The sequence below is a fragment of the Macrobrachium nipponense genome, chromosome 32 (genome assembly GCF_015104395.2).
Source record: "Macrobrachium nipponense isolate FS-2020 chromosome 32, ASM1510439v2, whole genome shotgun sequence".
Taxonomy (NCBI): Eukaryota; Metazoa; Arthropoda; class Malacostraca; order Decapoda; family Palaemonidae; genus Macrobrachium; species Macrobrachium nipponense.
Window position 1 is genome coordinate 12,602,118 of NC_061094.1, and position 14,383 is coordinate 12,616,500.

General features: G+C 36.4%; 1 protein-coding gene across 2 annotated transcripts in view; it reads right to left on the bottom strand.

Annotated features, from left to right (window-relative positions):
• The window catches only part of LOC135207224 (B9 domain-containing protein 2-like), an 81,947-nt gene extending 68,282 nt beyond the window's left edge, over positions 1-13,665 (bottom strand). Inside the window, exon 1 of one of the 2 annotated variants that reach the window (XM_064238849.1) lies at positions 13,166-13,665. The gene's annotated coding sequence lies outside the window, so the exon portion shown is untranslated. The remainder of the gene's footprint in view (positions 1-13,165) is intronic. The other variant, XM_064238843.1, reaches the window with a different exon arrangement.
• Between the last annotated feature and the right edge of the window lie 718 nt (positions 13,666-14,383).

The following is a 14,383-nucleotide window of genomic DNA, read 5'->3' on the forward strand; positions in this document are numbered from 1 at the left end:
ATACCTTGACCCGTCTGCCTTCTTCCCTGGATATCCGTACGCCTCACCTTTTCAATGCAAATTTACCCATACCGCATATACTACAAGAATATTTACCTCGAAAGCTTCAACTATTTTCCTTCCATTTACATTTAACATCGACACTTCACTTCCATAAATGAGAACTAGCTCAACAATCTTTTCGTACGTTCCTAACAAGCTGCCATAGACGTCGCCAGTGTTTATCACTTTGTGTATACACAGCTGTATCTTTGCTTCCTGTATTTACTCAGAAGTACCTACAGAAATCAACCGCTCTCATTCTTCTATCATACCTCGTTGCTAAATATTCCTGGTTTCTGTAGCTCATGTAGCTCTGACCCGCTGTCACCCTATAGTTCCAACCGATGATGGGTTACTCTGAGCGACGTATTAGGTATTATAAGAGTGTGTCGTGTAAAATATATTTTAGTGGCAAATGAATACACACTCATATGTATATATACATACATTAATTTATATATATACGTATTTATGTGCGTGTATGACAGTATGTCCCTCTCATACATTTTACACATGAAAGTATTACACTTCCAAATACCCAGCCACAAACACACAGACACACGTGTAGTTATAGATCTCCCATAACTCATGGGGAAAGTGATTATAATTCACACACGCATGCGCGGTATATGGAATTTAACATTTATAAACGAAAACACATGTTCGGTGAATAGTGGAAACTCTGGACCATTTTGAAAGACCAAAAGTTACTTAATTTGGTGCTAGTTCATCAGTAATAGCTTGAAATCAGTGTTAAAGAGGTTTAGGCTAATTGTCAAGAGCTCTAGGAGATTTGCTCTTTCCTTAGGAGAAGGAGTTGACTGACTCATCTCTCTCTCCTTAGGAGTAAAAGTTGACTATTTATAAAGGACAACTCATCTTTCACTCTCTCTCTCTCTCTCCCTCTATCCTTAGGAGAAAAGGTTGAATAAGTGACTCCTTATATATCTCTCTCTCTTCCCTTAGGAGTAAAAGTTGAATAAATGACTACTTATCTCTCTCTCTCTCTCTATCCTTAGAAGAAAAAGTTGAATAACTGACTCCTTATCTCTCTCTCTCTCTCTCCCCCTTAGAAGTAAAAGTTGACTATTTACAAATAGCTACTTATCTCTCACTTGCTATCCTTAGGAGTAAAAGTTTACTATTTATAAATGACTACTTATCCTTATCTCTCTCTCTCTCTCTCTTTCTATCCTTAGGGAAAAAGTTGAATTATATGACTCCTTATCTTTCCCTCTCTCTCTCGCTCTCCTTAGGAGTAAACGTTGCATAAATGACTACCTCTCTTTCTCTCCCTGAGGCTTTTGAAAAGGGTGACTGAATAACTCCTTAACAAACAAACAAATAAACAAAAACAGCTCAATGAAACCCTAGAAATCTCGCGGAGGCGACTCTGAGCACATCGACCTTGTCTCTGTTTCCCTCGCTCATTCGTATCAATTATTCCGCACAAAAAGACAAGACCCTCGTCAAAGCGCGCGCCACCACCCCGCCCCCCTTTTTTCAAAAGGAAGCGTCGTCACAGCTGAAATAAAGACACGCTCTGTCTCCCCAGGACGGTTTTGCTAATATCGGAAGAGAGTTCCCGAGTCGGTTTTCAGTCCATTCGTGTTCGTCGCCATGGTGAGTCTCATCTCTTCTCTGTGTGTTGTCTTTTCATTGTTCATTCTCGTCTTCTGCATCGTAGTTTGCATCTGAGGTGACGTTTTGTCTTTTCATTGTTAATTCTCGTCTTCTGCATCGTATCTTGTATCTGAGGTGACGTTTTCCAATCTGAGACTATGTTTTCCAATTAAATTGGGTGATGTCTTCCACGGGAAGCTGTCCTCTGGGACATCTTCAACTCAGTCTAGTCATGTTCGATGATTTGAGAGCCCCTGTTCTTACTGTGACTAGTCTCCAGTACTTGACATCTTCAGTTTTTCAATCTGAGACTATGTTTTCCAGTTAAATTAGGTGGGGTCTTCCAACGGTAACCTGTCCTTTGGAACATCTCAACTCGGTCTAGTCATGCTCGAACATTTGAAAACGCCTTCTCCCACTGTGACTATAATTTTTTCATAGTCTCAAGTAGTACTTGACACTTTCAGTAAATCCAACTGAATGTACGCAATTCTTCATTACAGCTTTTTCAATTAGTATGAGCATGCGAAAGCTCAGTGTGAGTGTTTTAGAAACCTACTTTGTTTAAAGCTTCTTCAGTTAGTACGAATTCTTTTCAGCAGCGACCTGCCAGTTACCGGAGCCAGTGCTGCGTTTCAGCGGTATTCGGTCAACAAGAACTTCAGCACAGTGTTGCCAACCGTGGGGTAATTACCCTATGCATAGGGTAATTCAGCCTCAAATCTGGGTCTGTAGGGTAACGGAGTAATGTCACGAAATCTGAGCAAAATGTAGTTGGGTAATTTCAAGATGCTTGTCTTGTATTTTATTTAAAAGTAACAAATGAACAACAAATTTATTAATAATTATATCTTAAGGCCGGGCCTAGGGTAATATGACAGTGAAAGTAGGGTCATTTCAGTGCCTAGATAGGGTAAGGAGCTCGTAGATGATTGGGAACACTGCTTCAGCAAATTACACCGTTTTTATATATAATATTAGCTAATATATATATATATATATATCTATATATATATAATACATATCATATAACAATAAACTTATATAATATCTTTAAAAATTACATTAGTATGCACGTGTGACCTTCACTTTATATAAGCGAATACCCAATAGTGAGAAAAATGATGGGCAGAAATCCAAGCGTTTCCGTCTTTATTGACACATCGTCAAGGAACGTTCCTTGACGATGTGTCAATCAGTGATGCCAACCCCTCTAACCCACACCCCCTACAGGAGACGAAAAATTACCCTACATAACTGTAAATGGCCCACCATTCTGCGGCTATGATAATAAATTAATCTTTAGATTATATTTACATGCAATATCATGAATACTAATAAGCATATTGATGTAAACCTACCTTCTTACAATTACCCTACACCTGAAAATATTGCCCCACTAAGATTTTGCCCAGATTACCTTAAGCGTAGGGTAATTACCCTACAGTTGGCAACACTGGTCTCAATAAAGACGAAAGCGCTTGGATTTCTGCCTATTCTTTTCCGGTGGTATTCGCTTAAACATTTACATATATATGTAAATCAACAGAGTTGTGAGGGTGACTGAGATATGTGTGCCTGACAGAACACACGAGGAAAAACTGGATAACGAACGAAGTTATTCGTAAAAACTGATTGAATACATGAGCAGTAAATCATAGTGTTAGCAGGGAGCGTGCGATAAAGACAGCGAGGTGTGATGAGGGACAGAGAAACTTAGAAATTTAGCGAAGGACATCAAAGTCTGTTCAAGGGAATACCACGTGCGTGAAGATGACAGAGGAAAGGGAGGCTTCTAAACAGGAAAAAGGACAGAACGTAAGGGAAGACTTTCAGGAAACTAAGCAAGTAAAGAATGAGAAAAGTGACTTCGCCATTAAAGGTGCTGTTTGAGGAGGTTTTAGTCCTGACTTGACAGAGGAATGCTTTGACAATTTGTTGAATATGGAAGCGAGAGAAGAGACATAGCTGATTGAAGTATTGGTATGTTTGAAAATGCTCGTGGAAGTGACTGCTGAAGATATTATGAGGGTAATTAAGAGAATGAAGATGTAAAGACACCAGGAACTGATGGAATGACATGTGAGATGCAGTTGTATACTGTTAAAAGTGTAACCGTGGTTCATCAGCGTTTATATATCTGGATGAAGGGCAGCTTGTGAGGGAATGGAAGGCAAAAAAAACTGTTTAATTGCATTAGGATATGGCGATAAAGTACTCTTTAGAAACTATAGGCGTATAACTTTGTTTAGTATGCCAAGGAAATCGTCTAGTAGGATTTTTATTGAGGAAATAAGGTAAATCACAAAAGGACAGATAGGTGAAGATCAGTCTGGGTTTATACAAGAAAGCGGGTGTGTCGATTCAGAGAGAGGTCAATATTTGGATGTGCCAGTTATGGGATAGGGAAGTGTGTCATGAATGGAGCGTGAAATGACTGATATTCTCACATGAGGGGTGGCGAAGACACTTCTTGCAAGTCACATTAAAGCATCGATTTATGCATAAATTATGAGACAAATAAAAACAAGGGGGAATAGACACAGGAGATTCTTGAAACGCAGGAGTAATAAAGCCGTATACCCTTCCGTAGTTGTCTTCAAAGGACAACAAAACCATGGTTCTTGCCTCATAAATATCTCAGCTGCTGAATGGTGACTGGACACCCATTGTGGAGGACTTCCTTAACAATGTTTATATGTACAGACACTATATTTCAGAAAACTTGTTCAGCTCAACAAATCGCTGAGCAAGGTACTCTATGTGTTCCCACATAACTTAGAAACTCACTAAGCAATTTCAACCAAACTTGGTATACATATGGCTTACTATTTGGAAAAGAATACTGTAAGGGCACCAAATGAGAGAGAGAGAGAGAGAGAGAGAGAGAGAGAGAACATTTCATTTATGGTTTAGGTTTTTGATCGAACAAAGTGTCTTTGATCCATACTATTATATATATATATATATATATATATATATATATATATATATATATATAGATATATATAAAATAGTATGGATCAAAGACACTTTGTTCGATCAAAACCTAAACCATAAATGAAATGTTCTCTCTCTCTCATTTGGTGCCCTTACAGTATTCTTTTCCAGATAGTAAGCCATATGTATACCAAGTTTGCTTGAAAATTGCTTAGTGAGTTTCAAAGTTATGCGGGAACACATAGAGTACCTTGCTCAGCGATTTGTTGAGCTGAACAAGTTTTATGTATATATATATATATTATATATATATATATCTATATATATTATATATTATAATATATATATATATAATATATATATATATATATATACGTTATTACAATACAATCAATTCCATCAGCATTGTAAGGGTTCGATATATTTCGAAATGTTTTTAGAGCAATCCCACACTGTAAATTGCTAGTACTCTCTGCCTAAAGCCCGTAATGTTGAGTTTGACTTTTGTAAGCCATAGTCCTTAGTCGCTATTAATTAAAACGATATCTTTACTCTTGGAATATTGTCATATATTCTGGTGTGAAACACCATTTCTTCCCTCGCTATAGTATCTATATCAAGGAATCTTTGTTCGATCAGTTACCTAGACCATCAATGCTCTCTCTCTCTCTCTCTTCTCAACTGGTGCAAATTGGCCTCTGTCACACTGGCCTAATGGAGCGAGTACCTATACTCAGACAGGTTCCAAACTCATCAGGACACCCCTTCTTGTTTTTGTTTGTTTGTATGGTGTTTTTACATTGCTAGGAACCAGTGGTTATTCAGCAACGGGACCAAGGGCTTGACGTGACTTCCGAACCACGTCGAGAGTGAACTATCACCAGACACCTCTTCTTGCATTTCCTCTGTAGGAATTAACGACCAGCTGATTGCGCATTTCTGGACCTTCTTCTTCTCTCCACTTTTGGAATTTTCTTTCCCATTTCATTTTTTTCTCAAACCTTGGTTTCTATCAGATCTGGGCTAGATAAAGGCCTTTAAGATGCCAGTATGTCATCCTCTGCAGACCAGGAAATATAGAGTCCATTTGCTACTCCAAGCTCAGTGGGCGATTGTATTGTCATTACTTCAGTCACTCTTCTTCTTATTCTTTTTTGACAATTCTCCAGGCAAAGCTTTGAAACTGGGAGCAATGGGACCATGGTCAGGGTGCAAAAGTTTAATTAGTGTGGCACTCTACAAGTGACAAGAAAAAAAACAACACACAAATGTTAAACTCCAGTTTAGCATATATACAAAAAATCACTCTATTGATTGTCTCATGTTTTTCTAAACCTCGTACTTAATTCTACATTATTTGGTTCAGGAAATTTCAAATGTCTGGTCGTTTAATTGGTAGTATGATTATTATTTATAATGCCAATGAAAGGATAATTTTATTGAATTTTGAGTTGATTTCTCTCAGAAAAATCTGTAAAAAGTGGTTTAGGTGATCTCAATTGTCTGATAGTTTAATTATAAGTGTGATTATTCTGTACAATGCAAATGAAAGGATAATTATATTGAATTTTAAGTTAATTTCTCTCAGAAATTAACTATAAAAAGCGTGTGGAGTTATCCTGAAACGGTCTCTAATATCTCTTTCCAGCAACACCACCTAGCGATTGCAGTCCTGGAACTACTCATCGCAGCCCTTGGGGCCGGTAAACCCATGATTTCGTCACGTGAGCCAGCCCCATCGTCCAGCCAGGGGGAGGGGCCTGATCACCACCATCTAACAGATGGGGATTTTGCACACGTCTCCGCAAAACCCACACCCAAAATGGCATCTATCGTAGGAGGGTATGACGCTGGCACCAGGGGGCTCCCGGGCTATGATTTAGCTGAGCGGTTGCGTTCGCAATCACCCAGAAAACGACCTGAGTTGCCTTTTAAGATTTCGTCGACTGAATTGGCAACCGATGGAAAATATGATCCGGGCAGTCACCATCCGACTGCTGGAAGGACCAGAGGGTCTTTGGATGACACATACGCGAGCGAGTTCTTTGAAAACCGGGAGGTTGAGGCTGTTGGAAATACCGAACACAGAGGACTTCCTGCGGAGGTCGAGGAACTCGCGTTGAATGACACAGCTAATGAAATAAAGGAAGGAATAGTCGGCACTTCCTACAGCATTGGGTCACAAGGTCAACAAGGAGACAATAGCTCTGAGACCGCAGTGCCTGAAATAAATCAGCCTGGAATTGTATTCGGGGTACCTGACTTCGTGAGGCCAGTGGTCGAACCTGGAAATAATCGACCTGGATTCATATTTGAGATTCCTAGAGACCCCAGCGAATCCCAAGAATTCATTTCGGTCTACGAGGATCAAGGAAGCCAATCTGACGACCCAGGTACCACAGTCATCTTAGAAAGCGGCCCAATCTTCATCAGAGAAGGGTTCTCAGATAACCCAAAACCGACAACTTTCCGACCTTCTAGGTTCAACCCGCAATTCGATGATCGCAGGACCAATTCAGATCCTGGTTTAAGACCGATTTCTGAAGTGTTTCCCGGTTCGTCTGATTTTGATTATGTTCTCAGTTATGGGTAAACAACTTGATGCAAACGAGTTTGTAGGTATTGGTGCAACCAATTCAGCTTATTTATGTTAAACTTTACCCAGTAGAAAATATACGCATAGTGCTGATTCAAGCATACTAAAGTTCCAAATGACTAGTATAGCTGTACTTCTGGATAACAATAAAAACATGAATACCTTCGCTCCGTAACAATTATGAGTTCTTATGATATTCATAAAGAAAAATCCACTGTATTTCAGTTGTTTAAAAGTAAAAAAAAATAACCTGTTAAAAAAATAGCCGGCACAAACGTGGAGGTCTATTCTAATTTAAGAATGTATCCTAAATAAACTACGAATTAAAATATAATAGTGTTATCCAAACTTCTTGCAGATGTTTACACTTTTACCAAACTATCAACAAGATCATCTTTGTTCTAATTAAAGCTCATACATATCAGAGAATTGACATTATATATATATATATATATATATATATATATATATATATATATATATATGTGTGTGTGTGGTATATATCTATATATATATATATATATATATATATATATATATATATATATATATAGTTAAGAAGTGTTGATCGTTGGTAAACTTTTACACAAGAGGATAATGGCCTCCTCCACGTCTTCATCAGCGTAAAAATGATGAGAAAATAATAACATTCTTGCTACTGAATGCTGTAAGGTATATTTGTGTGTGCATAAATAAGAGATGGGGTATAAGCCCTGACGATTTCCACCACTAGCCCTGATGAGTTCTGAAGCCACACCTCCTTTGACACCTATCAGTGCTGGCTCGTAATATATATATATATATATATATATATATATATATATATATATATATATATATATATATATATAGTTATTCTAAGGATACGTATGTCAGTCTCTCGTCAATGGCTTGGAAATAAAGTTGAAACCGATAAGGACCATCCTCCTCCTCCTGTGGTAATGTGTGATAAATGAAACACGTGTTAAAGTGATTATAATCATTGTATATCATAATATATATATATATTATATCTATATATATAATATAATATATATATATATATATATAATTATATATGAGAATGGAAGTCATGGCTAATAACTTGTGGGAGACCACGTATGTCGAACGCTACTGTTTCTCGTGAATCCATATTCATAGGCAAATGGAAATGTTTATTTCATAGCAATCTATATGCAAATTAGGATTTGGTGGCCATGTTGAAAATAATTTATACCCTGGAGACCAACCTCATTGATATCATTATTATTACTATTATTATTATTATTATTATTATTATTATTATTATTATTATTATTATTATTAAATAGTTTTAAACGATCTTAAAAGTGTATTATTCTTTTTGTATGTGTATTCCCACTAAATTAAAAAAAAAATACAAACAGATAATTCGACACATATGTCCATGCATAAACAACAATGCAGTAAAACAAGGCGTGATCCGACCTCCAGCTTACTCGAGACGCGTGCAAGATTTTCCCCTCACGCATAAGTCGTAAACACATTCCTAACTATTAACGTAAATTGAAACGTACTAAAATCTACTGTCAAATGGAGCCTTGTTTCACCAACGAAAATTAGAGTAAATACGTTATATTCTATTGGAAATAACTTTTCTGTATTGTTTAACAAGCACATTATTTATATTTTAAATTTTCATTCTAATAAAAAATCATAAATATCCTCTCCTAAAAGTCCTGTATCTTTAACCCGACGCGAAACACCTTTTTTAGACCTTTATAGGCTTTTTCATAGACCTTCCCTACCCCCCCCCCCAACAACAACAAAGTAGTTCGTAGGCTTACTCTCCAAGTAAACAAAAAACCGCAAATTCACAGTGCATCATAGTAAGCATTATGGGCTCCTTTAAGCTGACGAACTTTGCATCAGTGAAATGGTTATGAATAGTTTTCCATAATACTGGAAAAGGCTCTGTAACAGGTAAAAGGTTGTTAGAGAAACGATTAATCTGGTTTTAACAGAGGAAAATGAAGAAGAAGACGGACACTTCTTGCAAGAATATTAGGCTGACGATGGTAAGTTGTAATGTAATGTCCTCTTTAACATTAGCTAATTTACTTTTATTTCCCTTGGCGTGATTTGATTTAACCAAACAAAATGAGACGCAGCAAATACCTTTTATTTGATCACAGTGTCGAGAGAAATTATCACTAAGCTATGCCACATATATATATAAGTATATATTCTCTTGGTGTTTATTATTAATCATTCTGAAACGAGCAATCACGACATGAATTAAATAATGAAAGTTCAAATACTTGCACATAGTACACGAAGAAAAAATTAAATAAATAAAAACTACACCACGTCTCCTCCAGTAGTGTTCGTTCACCAAACAATGACTTAAGCTTTTGTTAGATGAAGGGAAATGCGTTTTCATCATTATAATATCATTATCAATAACACGGATGATATTATGTAAAAGAATCATAAGAGAAAACTTCAACTGAAATAAGATATACGAAACATTTTGATAAAATGTCACTTTACAGCTCTAGGCAGGAGAGTCAAAGAGGAAGCTACCGTTTAAATACCAAATGAATAAAAAATTTGCATTATTACTAACACATCACACCTGATACTTGTTTAAATCATAAAATGAAATAACGAACTCTATATGCCGTAAAAAATGTTCAGAAAAATACAAATAAAAAGTGGCATTAGTTTCCATAATCTCTTTACTTATTAAATCCTACCAGATTAGCGGGAAAAGTCAATTGACTACACATAGTGTGACGATCTCCCTCCTAATCTCAGTCCAGCACCTGCACTGACTGACCTACGAGTAATTCAATCCCTTATCAAGTAGTCTGTACATACAAATAACTAAATACATCTTTAAAAATATTTAAGAAAAATGGAATGGAAATGAAGTCAAGAATTTTACATATAAAATATATTCTAATGCTTACAACTTCAATAGGAAAATGTATTCCCTTGTCGAACGATCAGTGGTCTGTATATGCATAAATAAATAAATGAAATATATATATATATTCTCCTTTTCAAATAAAGGAAATGCTGATTTGCATCGAATAATCAGTGACCTATATACATACAAATAAGTAATCCTCTATATTCCCTGTTACAAAAACTATTAAATGCTGATTTATATTTCACTATTATTATTGTAATATCTGTACATAAGCTATTAATAATTTTTACATTATCTTTTAACACTATATATATATATATATATATATATATATATATATATATATATATATATTAGATATAGATATATATATATATATATATATTCGATGCAAATCAATGCCATCTTGGTCCAATCTCTCTCTCTCTCTCTCTCTCTCTCTCTATATATATATATATATATATATATATATATATATATATATAGAGGAGAGAGAGAGAGAGAGAGATGAGGGAGAGGAGAAGGAGAGAGAGAGAGAGAGAGAGAGAGAGAGAGAGAGATTGGACCAAGATGGCGTTGATTGGACACCGTATAACAGCCAAAGCAGTCCGTGGCGCGCACTGCCTGGCGCCATTGCTATGTGATCGTGCATATGTAAACCATAGCGCAAACCCAAACAATCTTATATGAGATTTTGTGCTCTTTATAACGTGTTTTCTCGGATCTCCGTCAAGACTGTCAAATGATTTATGCACCATTTACTAAATACAATATGTTCTGTATGCAGAAATAAAAATATTTGATTTTGCTGGTATATTTCTTCTACGGTTAAGCCATAAAGTTTTGTAGATAGGGCAACTACATTATGGTTATTTTCTCAGCAGTCTTTACTGGAAGGTAAATTATCTTTGTAGCATTTACCAATGACAATGTGTACTACATGTTGAAATAAAAATTTTAAATATGTCTGCTGTAGTTTGTATACACTTGAGCAATATAGTTGGCCATTTTGTCGAAGTTATGTGCATTTCATTCCACCATAAATTTAGTCCTGTTTTACTCTAGAAGCAGAACTAATTACCGTTCAAATTCAGCAGAGTCCTCTCCATACCAGGTTTGAGAACTTACTGATAACATGTAAATAGGGTAAAATACCGAGTGGCCACCTGGCGGCTACCTCTACCGTACCGCGACCACCTTCACGAAAATTGGAAAATATGGCATTAATTTGTGACTCGAGAGGAAATTATAGGTCTTGATGTATTGTTTCGACGAACGCTGGCTCTTGACCAATGTCTATCCTGTGTTACAGAACGTGTTAAAGTACTTTTTCAGGATGGTGGTCACGCTACGCTAGAGGCTGGCTACTCGGTATTTGACCATAATATTTCATTAACACTTAAAACTGCAGCAGGCCTAGGTCTACGATACTAGCCTATGTACATTGTTGTAGTACAAGTAGTAGGGAACATAGTTAGGCATAACCATGGTTGTATGGACTGATGATAACCCTACATGCCAGTGACTTTTCAGGTGGATTTCAGCCCACTGAACAACTTTAATTCTTTACAATTCGTCATTTGGAATATTTTCCGATCTGTATGCACGTACCACGGATAAACAACACAACATTCATTACGTATTTTATTATATATAAAAGCAGGAGTGAAGTTAACTGCGATCTAACACAAGTTTACTTGAGATTATTTCAACAGTCATAAAGATTCTCATGAATGGAAATAGGTCTCTTATTTGTGAAATGTGAGCCCCTGTTCTTTCGTGAACTGGTTCCTGTAATTGACACAGTTGATGACCCAGCATTTTAGTGGCTTTTTGCCGGTGGTCTTCGCAGTTGATACCGATGCCATATCTGACAGTTATCGCATAACAATGGCTCCTTAGGTGCACGCAATCGTCGCTTGTCTGTTCAATCTCTCCTCTCTATATCTATGTGAAGAACGTTCATACTGTCTGAATAGTGTGTTTGTCGATAACAACAATCGCTTACCGCCAAGCATTTTGAATGGCGAGCAAGAAATAGCAACACTGTGAAGGTGGAATCGCATTTGTTCTACAACATACATTTTCTTTAGCGGATGTTGAAAATTCGTTTAGCAAAATATGATATATTCTTTTCCCGCCACGCTCAGCATCTTGTAAACTATAATAACCAACAGCTTTGGAACACTATTCGGAGAGAATCGTTAAATAATATCTACCAGTTTGACTTTGTGAGAATAAAAATGTTCGTAAACGAACAGAACGGTAAAAATACTTGCCGAATCAATTTGTATAGGCCTAACATATTCTTGGCTAAGATTCTTGTCCTTATTGCTATTCTGAAAGACTCGTTTTTCCTATTGGCATGACAATATGAAAACTTTTTACCATAGAGGAATTATTTTTGTATATTCAGAATTAAGTTGCTCTAAATACTGTAGCAATTCTTAACTAATGCTTTTGGACAACGTGTAACCCACACTACCAAACTTCATCAATTCTTGCTATATATCCCCAAAGAGATCGTTTCACGAAAGCATAAATCAAACCAGAATTTGTTACGTATAAAAAATACAGCTCATATTGCATGCAATCGAATAGCATAACTTGTTTTCCTGGGTTTGTTTGCCTCCTCCTGAAATACTCTCTCACCAAGTGTAACGTTTTGGGAATATCGTTGAGGTAGCCACCATGTTTGACATAACAATGAAAAATTGATGCCATGACAGTGTCCTACAATACTGCCCACTGCAAAGAAGTCTTAATGACTGACAAAAGTAGCAGATGTTCATGAATCACAGTGACATGTTTCAAAGGCGAAAATTGCTAACACAGCTGGTAGACCAATGCTGTAGGCCTACTGACTTATCATTAATACTAGGCATTTTTAATGACGAGCAAGATCTTTAATCTTTATTTACCTTGATATGTGACCTATATAAGATGAATGATGTTCTAATTTCAAAACTGAAATTTCCTAGCACTTGTGTGCCACACAAAATAAATAAATAAAAACGCTGAAAATATGACACGTTAACAGAAAAAAACATACGATATGCCTTGCTTACCTGTCAAATGTTATTCCATTTTCTCTTGAAGAATTCTTCTGCTTTCTACAATTTTAAGTTGCACACACGTATACCACTGTGAAGATAATGATCACAAGAAATAAGAGTAATTACCGTGACGTCATCAACACGTCTTTTCCAAACAGTAACACGTTGATCATTGAATATCTTGGTGGTAATGAGTTAATCTGCGGCTTATTTATAAGCAATGGTTCAATTGTGTTGTTGTAGGAATGGGACGCCTGGTATCCTGCCGTGGTATTCCCAGCGAAAGTGACAAGGAAGGAGTATCCTGGCATCGTATTCCCAGCGGAAGTGACAAGGAAAGGAGAAATAGGTAAGACGACTGGCAGCCATTACTAACTGTCCAACGCGTGCAAGGCTTAAAGAGAATGAAAACGACGGAGAGCAGTGGTACAGAGCACGGTAATCACGAAGTTCAAAAGACCCACACAATAGTCCCGCCATGGCTACGATACCATTAGAAGTTCGTCTGCCAAGTGCCAAGTGCCAACTGCCAACTAGTGCTGAGAAAGGTTCCAATAATATTTTCCCGACACTACCAACGTATGAACAGAAGTTTTCACCCATACGTATCTAATTCGTCCTACCTTTCAACTGGAAGTTGATCTTTATGAAATTATATATAAACTTATGCAAAATATTAAAGCATAAAAGCATTTTCCTATTGAAATACTCAGATTTGCTTATTTTCGTTGACATCGTTTCGGAAGACTGTTCACAATCACGCGATTTCACTACATAGAAAATTTTAAATCTTGTTATTCCACCACATTCCTATAAGTTTATTTATTTTAACCTATATACCAACAATAAATACATAAAATTATAATTCCATGTTATTAGAGTAAAAATAACGATAGACTTTACAGGAGCAACGGTTGGGATACACAGAAAATTGATCGAGATAAAGGGCCAATGAATTTCAGACCCTGCTGCTATGAAGAGTACAGTGACAGACAGCTTGCCTTCATGTGAAAGTTGTTTGAAACTACTGGACTCTAAACCTTTATGGAAAGCAAAATGATATATGTATTTTATATTTAAATATTTATTGTTGCCTTGAAATGATTTTTCTCTCATGGTAAGTGAAGCTAACATGCTGAAAACACTCAAAACATAAGCAACACTAAGAATATTTTTTTCTCACTTTTTGAGAAATTGATAATACAGCACTGCACGAGAATGTAATACAAT